Below are 10162 nucleotides of genomic sequence, written 5' to 3' on the forward strand. Positions count from 1 at the left end.
CCCCCCCCCCCCCCAGCCTCCCGCCGGCGCGGAGGGTGAATGGAGGAGAGGAACCGTTGCCCCCACCCCCGCCCCATTTCCGCAGTCTTAGAGCCAGTGTCACAAGTGCTCAGCAATTTCATTAAATGGAACCGGGGGACTGAATCCCCCCCGGGACCAGACCTCACCGAGGGAATATGATATCCGGCTTCGCTCCCACCCACGAACCCCGCCCGGCTTCTCAGACCCGAGGCTGCATTTATCTTCTCAACCTGAGAGGAAAGGGTTCAGAAGGAAATGGGATCGAAAGTGTAACCGGCTGCAATAAATTAAAGAGCCGGCTGCTGCTGCTGGTGCTGCTGCTTAGGCGGCCAGAACTGGAGAGAGAAAATGAGAACAGTGTCCTAAAGCCTGCGTTGATCCGAGTGGTGGGACGTCATCGCCTGTAGGAAGCAAAATGTTTTAGGAAATGTTGGGAATTTCTGGTTTTCTCTTTGTCGGCCTCTTTAAAAGGACAATAAAGAGAAATGTCCCTTTGAAACCAAGACATAAAATGCAATTGATTAAAATATAAATACCACCCTACTCTAATATACATTTAATAAAAGCTTGACCGATTAATCCTTTTCTATGACAAATACCCTACCCTAGACTTACAATATCGATATATTTTTCTTAAGAATACCTGCTAACCTCGCTTGCTTAAAACTGCTTTGCAGTAAAGAAATTTCAGGGACTGAACTGAAAAATAGCATTCAGGGTCCGTGATGTAGTTAAAGCCTCAAGAAAAGACAGTAAGAGAAGTAACTACAACAAAAATTTATGGTTAGGAATACAAAGTAGGTGCTGGAGATATGATCTCAGGGGGGCTTTCATTTATAATAAACGCTGTATTCACAATAATACGAGAAAAAGGTTAAATACAGTAAACATGATAGCCAGTTCTGGAAAGAAATATAAAGCAGTTTGACAGAAAGGGAGAAAGTGACTCAAGAACTCCACCAAGGGACAAACGGAGGAAATGACACTCGGATATTTCCAAATCCATTGACCTTTCGTCTTTTTAAAAACGGCCTTCTATCTGCGGGCATGTTTTTTAGGCTTTTATGATCAACTATTTCTCTAACTACTGTTGCTAAATTTGATACTTCAGTCTTCTTTCTCTACGTAATTACTAGAAAAGACTGTCCTTTCAACATTTTATTTGAAGTAGCAGATATAGCTATGCATAACTATCACGTGTATGGCTCTGATCCTTGAGATTGAGAAACTTTAGGCATATTTTGAAGTCTTAAATCCTTGCTTGTAGTATTAAAATGTGTAGTAGACTGAAATGGATAAATTATTCATTGCAATAACAGCCTTTTTGATGGACATTAAAACTCAGCAGTTTAAATAAGGAAACCACAGATTTCCTTTTAAGCAGGTAATAACTGCTTGCATAGTGGTTATTTAATTGGTCTGTAGCCAAGAAATAGAATCAGTTGTGCCGTTTAAATCATGAAATCATATTATGCAAAGCTATATATTACAATATATCAATAAAAGGAAAACACAGAAACTAAGCAAACTTGATTCACACTGCCTATTGTCTAACTGTAAAACATTTCCACAGTCCAATATAAAAACCCCATTTACAAAGAAAAAGAAACTTTTAAAAATAATTTTAAGTGTTGATCTAAGTATTAATTCATAGGCTGATTTTCAGATTTCAATACAGTGCTTTGGGACTTGGAATAATACTCTTGATAGAAATAATTTTTACTTTAAACTTAGCATGCATTGATGTTTTTTTTTTTTTCATTTTCTAAAGTTTTAAAAGCCAAAACATACACAATATAGCACAAATTTCAATTATGGTACATATGTGAATATCCAGTCAGTTACTATAACTGACAGATACGTTGTCTTTTATTTCTAAGATAGTTTATGGATTCTTTTCAACTTTACATTAATTTTCATACATCTTCAAAAATCTAAGCTTGGGGAACACAATGATTTGTAAAACCTAGATAAGGTTTTGAGAAAACAAAACTTTATGATTTAAAAACAGTATATCCTATTTTTTAGGGCCATCTGAAGTCATCCCTTTTTACTATCAATGGTAAAATTGAACATACCATTGTCTTTTGCAACACAAACCAATGCCATTTAGCACATTTTTACTATCGTGGCAGGATATGGTAAATGCTGCTATGAAGAACCTTGATAATACGTTAAGAATTTTGAGAATATCTCATAATTGCTTGTACAAATGCAATACTCAAATAAGTGACCTTGCTTATACCAAGAAAATTATGAATTAGCTTTAGAAGTTTTAGCTCCTCTCTATGTTGACCTATAATAGCTAAGTTAGTTACTTTTTTTGTTAATTACCAAAGGGTACAAAACTTTATTCAAGCAAAGTTAATTGTAATTAGAAAATACATAACGTAGAAAGTTTTTAGAATGAGAAATGTAGTAAATTTGACGGACTACTTCAGCAGTAATTAATTTTTCAGTGGCATTCAGATCTTTCTAAATATTTCAGACTTTGTCTTTGGGGCCTAAGGTAGCATTGTACTTCTTGGCCCCCTTGTGGCTAGACGAGACCATTCACCAGTTCTGGGCAGTCCTGAATGGAAGGGAAATTTCACTTCCCCAAAGAACATGGGTGGCTGATATGAAATCAGTGTTCAACTCTCTATAAGGTCAAACTGGTTATTAACCCGAATTAGAACCAATAGCTGGAGATATCAATAAATTTCAAACTGACATTTACTTTGGAAAGTAGTTGTATGTTATAAATGCCTGTTTCAGCACTTATTTAATAAATTATGCAAGTAAAGCTGAATTATGAAATATAACAAATAATATGGGTTTCAATAATACATCCCTATAAATCAGCAAATGTGCTATTCAATCACAGATGGAAATTCACAGTTCCATTGGCAAGACAAGTCCTTCATAAAGCTACACACACTTGTACCTGGTGATTTTTAACACTATCAAAAATATTTTCTTCTAATTTTTTTTCTAGTAACTGGTGTAGAGTCTAACAGGACTCTTGAACAGGACTCTTTATAAAGTATTGTTGACTCACAGTGGGATAAAAAGATTAAAATGATCTTTTGCACGAATGGGTTTTTTTTTTCCTTATACTTCTTTTTATTTTTTGTCTATACTGTGTAACTGATTTTTTATATTGTCTCCTAATGACTGGATTAAAAAACCCACTATAAAAACATAAACATAAACTTTGAATTTGGCTAATTTATGCATAAAATATCAAGTGTTTTGATATTTATTAAAATAACATCAGTGATTAGCAACAGTGTAGAGTATCAATAATACGTACCTAAACTAAGTACTGAAAGGTTCACTAGATCCTTCTGTTCCTGAATGTTTTTTTATCTTTCTTTCTAGCTTTTAGTCACTGCCTGATCATGTCTGCTTATTTTAAAGGAAGAAATTGTCTCTATCCCTGCCTTTTCAATAGTATCTGATATACAGCTTCCCTTTTCTGTTTCCTATCTTTCTTATAAAACAGATTTGTTTAAAACATAGTAGAGAGGGTAAGAGCAAACCATAGTTATTGACAAAAAGCCAAACTCTATAAATGTCTAAAGAGATTTATTCTATGCCAAATATGAGTGACCAAGATACAATCTCAAGAGGTCCTGAGGACATGTGCCTGTGGTGGTTGAGTTACAGCTTCATTTTATACATTTAGAGAGACAGATGTAGTAGACAAAGACATAAATCAATATATATGTAAGGTATCTATTGGCTCAGACAAGAAAGGAAGGACATCTCAAAGCCGGGCCTACAGGTCACAGGTGGATTCAAAGATTTTCTGATTGGTATTGGTTGAAAGAGTTTAGCTCAGTCTAAAGAATGTGAAGTCAATAGAAAGAAATCCTTGAATTAAGGTAAGGGGGGTGATTCTTGCTATGTTGATGGAGACTTTAAGTAGTAGGCCTAAAGAGAATAGGAGGTAAATGCCTCTTTGGGGGCCTTAAGAGATGTCATACTCTTCCTAGAGAAGGAGATTCCTTACAGATGCAAATTTCTCCAAGAGAAGGCTTTGCAGGGCCATTCTAAAATATGACAAATAAATATATTTGGGGGTAAAATATTTTTATTTCCTGTTAAACGTTTGATGACTACACCAGTTACTCTAATTTGATCTTACATTGGGACATTGCTACGTAACCCATAAATAGGTGAAATTCTTATGTGTTGGTTAAATAAATAATAAAATAACTTGTCTTGGCAAGGATGCTGAGGAATTGGAACCCTTGTGTACTGTTGGGGGAAGGCACAATTGTGTAGACACTATGTGAAACAACACGGAGTTTCTTCAAAAAATTAAAAATAGAATTACCATATGAAAAATATTTTTATTTCCTTTAGGGTCTGCTGTCTGTCTTGTGATGCTATACCAAAGTAGATTGGAATTGATATCTTATTTCCACAGAATCTGTTTTGTCAGTCAAATGAACTCTGTTTTAGTGTCATTATTAGTCAGTTGTGCCTCATCTCCAAAAGGGAGGGAGTAAACTAGGCGTGCCTGATCTTTCCTATCATGCTGAAATTTAGCTTTTCAGGCTTCCTTTAGGTCAGAAGAAGTCAGTTCAGTCGGCTGGGGCACTTAGAACTTTATTTTTGATTTACATGGTGAATTTTAAAAGGTGTCATTGAAAGTAAGGCAGTGCCCATGTTTCTGTTTTATTTTCTTCTACAAAATAGTATTTCCCAAAGGTCTAGAAACCTAAATTGCCTTCAACTACCAGAAGTTATTTTCTGTAGTCATCCTTACTATTGTTTTCCAGTCTCTGGATTATATAATTGTGAGCAGAGGTATTATAATGCTAAGGAGGTGTAAGCTTTCAGGGTTTCTCACTTGTACCAGCCTCTTCCAAGACCTTGAAGTGATGCAGTAGGGGGAGAGTGTTTTCACAGTCACATGGTTTCGATATTTGCAAGAGTAAATATTTTAACTGCAATAGATTAAGAACGTGTCTTTCTTTCATTCCAATTTCCTCTTTCCCTCACTTCTTTTTCAAATTGTGTTAGAGAAACTGCAGGCATATAGCTAAGGGAAAGTTGAGATGGGGGTACATTTAATCTGGATATGTAAAGATATATTTTTGTGAGTTCACATTTTTAATCTTTCACAGTTACTTTATCTCTAGTCATCATGGCGTAGAATGACCTATAAGAATTTTCCCAAGATTCACTTTGCCCACTTACCCAAAATGGTGGTGCAAAGGTGCAGTATTAGATTCCGTTGTGATAGATTCTCACACGTAGGTGAGTAGTTGAGTTTAATCAAAGTTTAAATGTACGAAGGCAGAAACTAGTCTGCAGAAATTTCTTTCAATTATTAGACATTAAATTTCAAGTGAATAATGTGCTATATCATTGATATTGAAGGTTCCAGAATATGCCTTAGTGTCATAAAGGATTATTTTGAGTTGAAGAAATTTGAGAATCAACAACAGCAGGAGAAGTTTTTTTCTGAACTCCCTCTATCTTTCTAAAAGTAAAGTTTCCCTCAAATAATCCCCTTCCCTATGAGTTTCACAACCAGAGAAAAGCAAATTTTACCATCAAAGCTGAGAAGTTAGCACAAGCAGCACCTGGATAAGAGAAACACTGTCACAAAGTTGTCATATCTTCCATTTATTTTTCTAAGAGTTCACTGATTATTCCTAAACATCATTTGTTTTTCCAGAAATGATCTCTGCCTTTGCCCATACCTTATTAAGATGACATACAAACCCCAAATTCTAACCACTTTCTTGAATCACATTTCTTTGTCATCTCCCATGTATATGCCCACTTGCATGCCCCTCAAGAACATAATCTAAAGGAGTAGAGAAAAAGTTCTTCCTTTTTGACATTTTCTAATCAAAACAGAAATTGTCTCCTGTCATGAATTACTCAATAAGGCAGCAGATGCACTTAAAAACACACTATTCTTTTGTATGAGTGTTTTAAACACAAATTGTGCAAAATACAAAAATGTATCTAAATCCCTGCATTTGAGGGTCCACATATGTAGCAGTACTGTAAACAAAATTTGCATGTGTGGGCATAGGTCATCATGTTGACTGACTAGAGGCACTAAGCATGTGACTCCTCCACAAGGAAGGGCAAAAACAGTAAGTAGATAACCGCATATCAAAATTCAGCATCTAAGAGAGAACAATGAAATTCCACAGGGAAGTAACATGGATGCTGGAGTCCAGCTCCAGGAGAGAGTCAGGGCTTGAGACGGGGGAATCGGGAAGCGGCGAAAAAGAAAAGACGAAAACGACAGGAATCCTCTTCCTGGGGAGAGCTCAAGACTCTGCCAATTTTTATTCATTTTTCACAAGCTTATATAGATTTCCACTCAGCCCTGTACCGACAAATGTATCTTATGTTGCTAACCAAATGCCCACGTACATCCTTTTTGCACTCACAATAAGGTTGACCTTTAACAATTTCAACCAAAGATGGTGTTTTTCTTAAGTCAAACATTTATGAATGTCCTGGTTTTCTTCCTAACTTTCTCATAACTATTTACTATTATAGGCCTATAATATCCTTACCCTATAAAGCTAAACCTTAACCCTAAGTCTTATTTAATTTACTTACTACTATATATTTATTTCTATTAATCTTATTTCTATTCTTATGTCCCCATATTTTCTTAACTATCACTTATACTATTATATATCACTTATCTTATTAGTTTATCTTATCTTACTATCTTATTATTAATATTCTAAGTTCTATCTTCATTAAACTACTTATATAATCCTAAAATATCTTAACCTATTTTTAATTTCAAACAGTTGTTTTCCTCCAACTCTCAGCTGGGGTCTGTTGTTTATGAGGAAGTGGCCAACTGTTCTTCTTGGCCTCCTGCTGTTGCCAAAAAACATCCTTACACACCCTAAGAGCCACCCCTTTTGCTGCAATCTCACCTCCATTATGCCTAAGTATAATTTTTGCTGTCAAATGCCATCATTCATTTGCGCATCTATTGTCTCAATTAAAGAGGGAACATTCTCAAGCCTATGCACGCAATCCTTCAAAGTTAGGGAAGGTCCGTCAACAGGATCCTTGGGGCTCTGCCTCTGTCATGGCTGCATTTTACTGGGGCCTTGCTCCCAGCTGGCGTTTTTCCTGTTTTCAGGTCCCTTTTACCTTACTTTTACTAGTGATTGCGGCTCCCGACACACGGACCCTATGAGGCAGGAAAATTCAAGATGGCAGCATAAAGAGGGAAGTGAAACAACTGGCTAGGACTGGCTTTGACTCAGAACCAGGAGAGATTTTTCATTGCAGGGAAAAGGTAAGTGCAAGATTCCCAACAGTCCACATTCATACTATGGACATCTGCAATCCTAGCTACATGAGAGCCCATTGGTTCTCACAGACCCTGAGCCTAGTACAGGGAGTTACCTGGAATCTACATGACCACATTGTTCTAGGAAGGAAATCCATGCTGGGTTCCATCCATGCCCTAGGACACAGCTGCTATAACACTGACTCTATTAAGAGAAGAGTTGACACCAGACTGCATCCTGTCCAATAACTCCTTTCTTTTCTCATTCCTAATGCCTCTCTGATATCCCTCCACATCTACTAAGTGAGTTGCAGTGTCATGACACCAGCTGGACCCAACAGTGCAGCCTCAACACTGGTATCCAAACCCATGCAGTGACCCACGCCCTGGGGCACAGGAGGTCCAGAACATCAGCAAGACTGCCTCCCGGACATAGGAATCAAAACGTGCACTCCTCAGAACCTGAGAGGCACAAGTCTGAGGCCAATGCCACTGACAGCAACCCTGCACATGCCACCCAGGGGCCTGAAACGGGCCTCCTGACCTGACCTAACTATACTATAGCAACCACTCAGGACCAAAGTCCAAGTATGGTACTCATGGACATTGTAGGTACATCTACTAGAAAAAGTCTTTTCCTATGAAAACTATTCCATAAAGCAGGAATAATTGACTTTTGCATCAGATGTGCAGATAGCAGCATAAGAACACAAGAAAAACACAAAAAAGCAAGGAAATACTGCACTTTTAAAGGACAGCAATAAATCTTCAATAACAGGCTCGACTCCCCTCTCCCAATGAATCAGTGAAGTACCCTGTAAAAGAGTTCAAAATGATGATCTTAAGGAAACTCAATAAGGTAAGAGAAAACACAGAGACAATACAAAGAAAGCAATAAAACAATTTATGATCTAAATAAGAAATTCAACAAGAAGATAAATATTATAAAATAGAACCAAACTGAGCATGATACCTCATGCCTGTAATCACAGCACTTTGGGAGGCCAAGGCAGGAGAATCACTGGAACCCAGGAATCTGAGATCAGCCTGGGTATTATAGTGAGACATCATCTCAACCAAAAATAAAAAAATGTTGCCAGGTGTGGTGGTACATGCCTGTAGTCTCAACTACTCTGGAGACTGAGACAGAAGGATAACCTGAACCCAGGAGGCTGAGGCTGTGGTGACAGAGTGAGACTCTGACTCAAAAAAAAAAGAGAGAGAGCGAGAGAGAACCTGGAACTGAAGAAGTCAATGAATAAAATAAGAAAAAAGTAATGCAATTGAGAGCTTCAGCAATAACCTATATAAAGGAAAAGAAAGAATTTCTGAATTTGAAGATAGTTCTTTTGAAATAACTCATTTAGACAATAAATAAAGAGAGAGAGACAAAAGAGAAAAATGTATAAAAATGAATGAAGAAGCCAGGCTCGGTGGCTCGGCCTGTAATCCCATGCCTTGGGAGGCTGAGGTGAGCGGATTGTCTGAGCCCATGGGTTCGAGACCTGCCTGGGCAACTTGGCGAGACCTCATCTCTACAATAAATCAAAAATCAGCTGGGCGTGGTAGCGCGCACCAGTATTCCGGCTACTCGGAAGGCTGAGGTGGAAGGATCGCCGGAGCCCAGCAGGTCGAGGCTTCAGTGGCCGGGAGCGGCCACTGCACTCCAGTCTGGGTGACAGAGTGAGACTCCAACTCAAAAAAAAATGAATGAAGAAATCCTGTGTGATATATGGAAACGTAAAACAAACACATATTTAAATTTGGGGAGTTCTGTGAGAAGAGATCAGAAAAGGTCTAGAAAGACCTGTTCAATGAAATAACAGTCGAAAACTTCCCTAGTATTGGGAGAGAAATAGATATTAAGATATAGGCACCCACAAACAAAAAGCTCAAAGATTCCTAGATTCAACTCAAAAAAATCTTTTCTCAGGAACATTACAGTTACACTGTCAAAAGTAAAAGACAAAGAAAAAATGATAAAAACTAATAGAAATATATCAAGTCACATACAAGGGAATCCTCAGCAGACTAAAGTGGATTTCTTAACTGAAACCTTACAGACCAGGAGAGAATGAGATAATATATTCAAAGTGCTAAAAGAAAAAAAGCTGCAAGCCAAGAATACTATATCCAAAAAAGTATCCTTCACAAATGAAGAAGTAATTCTTTTCCACACAAAAAAACCAATGACTCTATCACCAGTAGACCAGCCCTAGAATAAATGCTTATAGGAATTCTACATCTGGAAATAAAAGAATGATACGGGACTGGGTGCAGTGGCTCATACCTGTAATCCCAGCACTTTGGGAGGCTGAGGCAGGAGGAATGCTTGAGCCCAAGAGTTTAAGACCAAAACTCCATGAGTTTGGGACCAGACTAAGCACCATAGCAAGACCTCATTCCTACAAAAATTAAAATAAATAAATAAATAAGCTGGGCATGATGATGGTGGTGCATGCCTGTAGTCTCAGCTACTCAGGAGGCTGAGGTAGAAAGATTGCCTGAACCCAGGAGGTCAAGGCTGCAGTCAGCCATAATCATTCCAGGACTTGGATGACAGTGAGACCCCAACAAAAAAAAAGAAAGAGAAAATAAGTATGATATGTACCATCATGAAAATATGAAAATATGTGAAAGTATAAAACTCATTTGTAAAACAGACACGCAATTGATAAAGAGAAAAGAATCAAGTGATATCACTACAAAACAGCACCAAATTGCAGAGGTAAACAATAAGAGAGGAAGAATGAAGCAAAAGATATATAAAGTAATCAGGAGTCGATTAACAAAATGACAAGCATCACTCTTCATTTATCTTAGTATTAACAACCTTCAGTCTTGGCATGGTGGCTCACA

Source organism: Carlito syrichta, unplaced genomic scaffold (assembly GCF_000164805.1).
Source record: "Carlito syrichta isolate Samal-C Ts95f unplaced genomic scaffold, Tarsius_syrichta-2.0.1 Scaffold303979, whole genome shotgun sequence".
In the NCBI taxonomy this organism is placed as follows: Eukaryota; Metazoa; Chordata; class Mammalia; order Primates; family Tarsiidae; genus Carlito; species Carlito syrichta.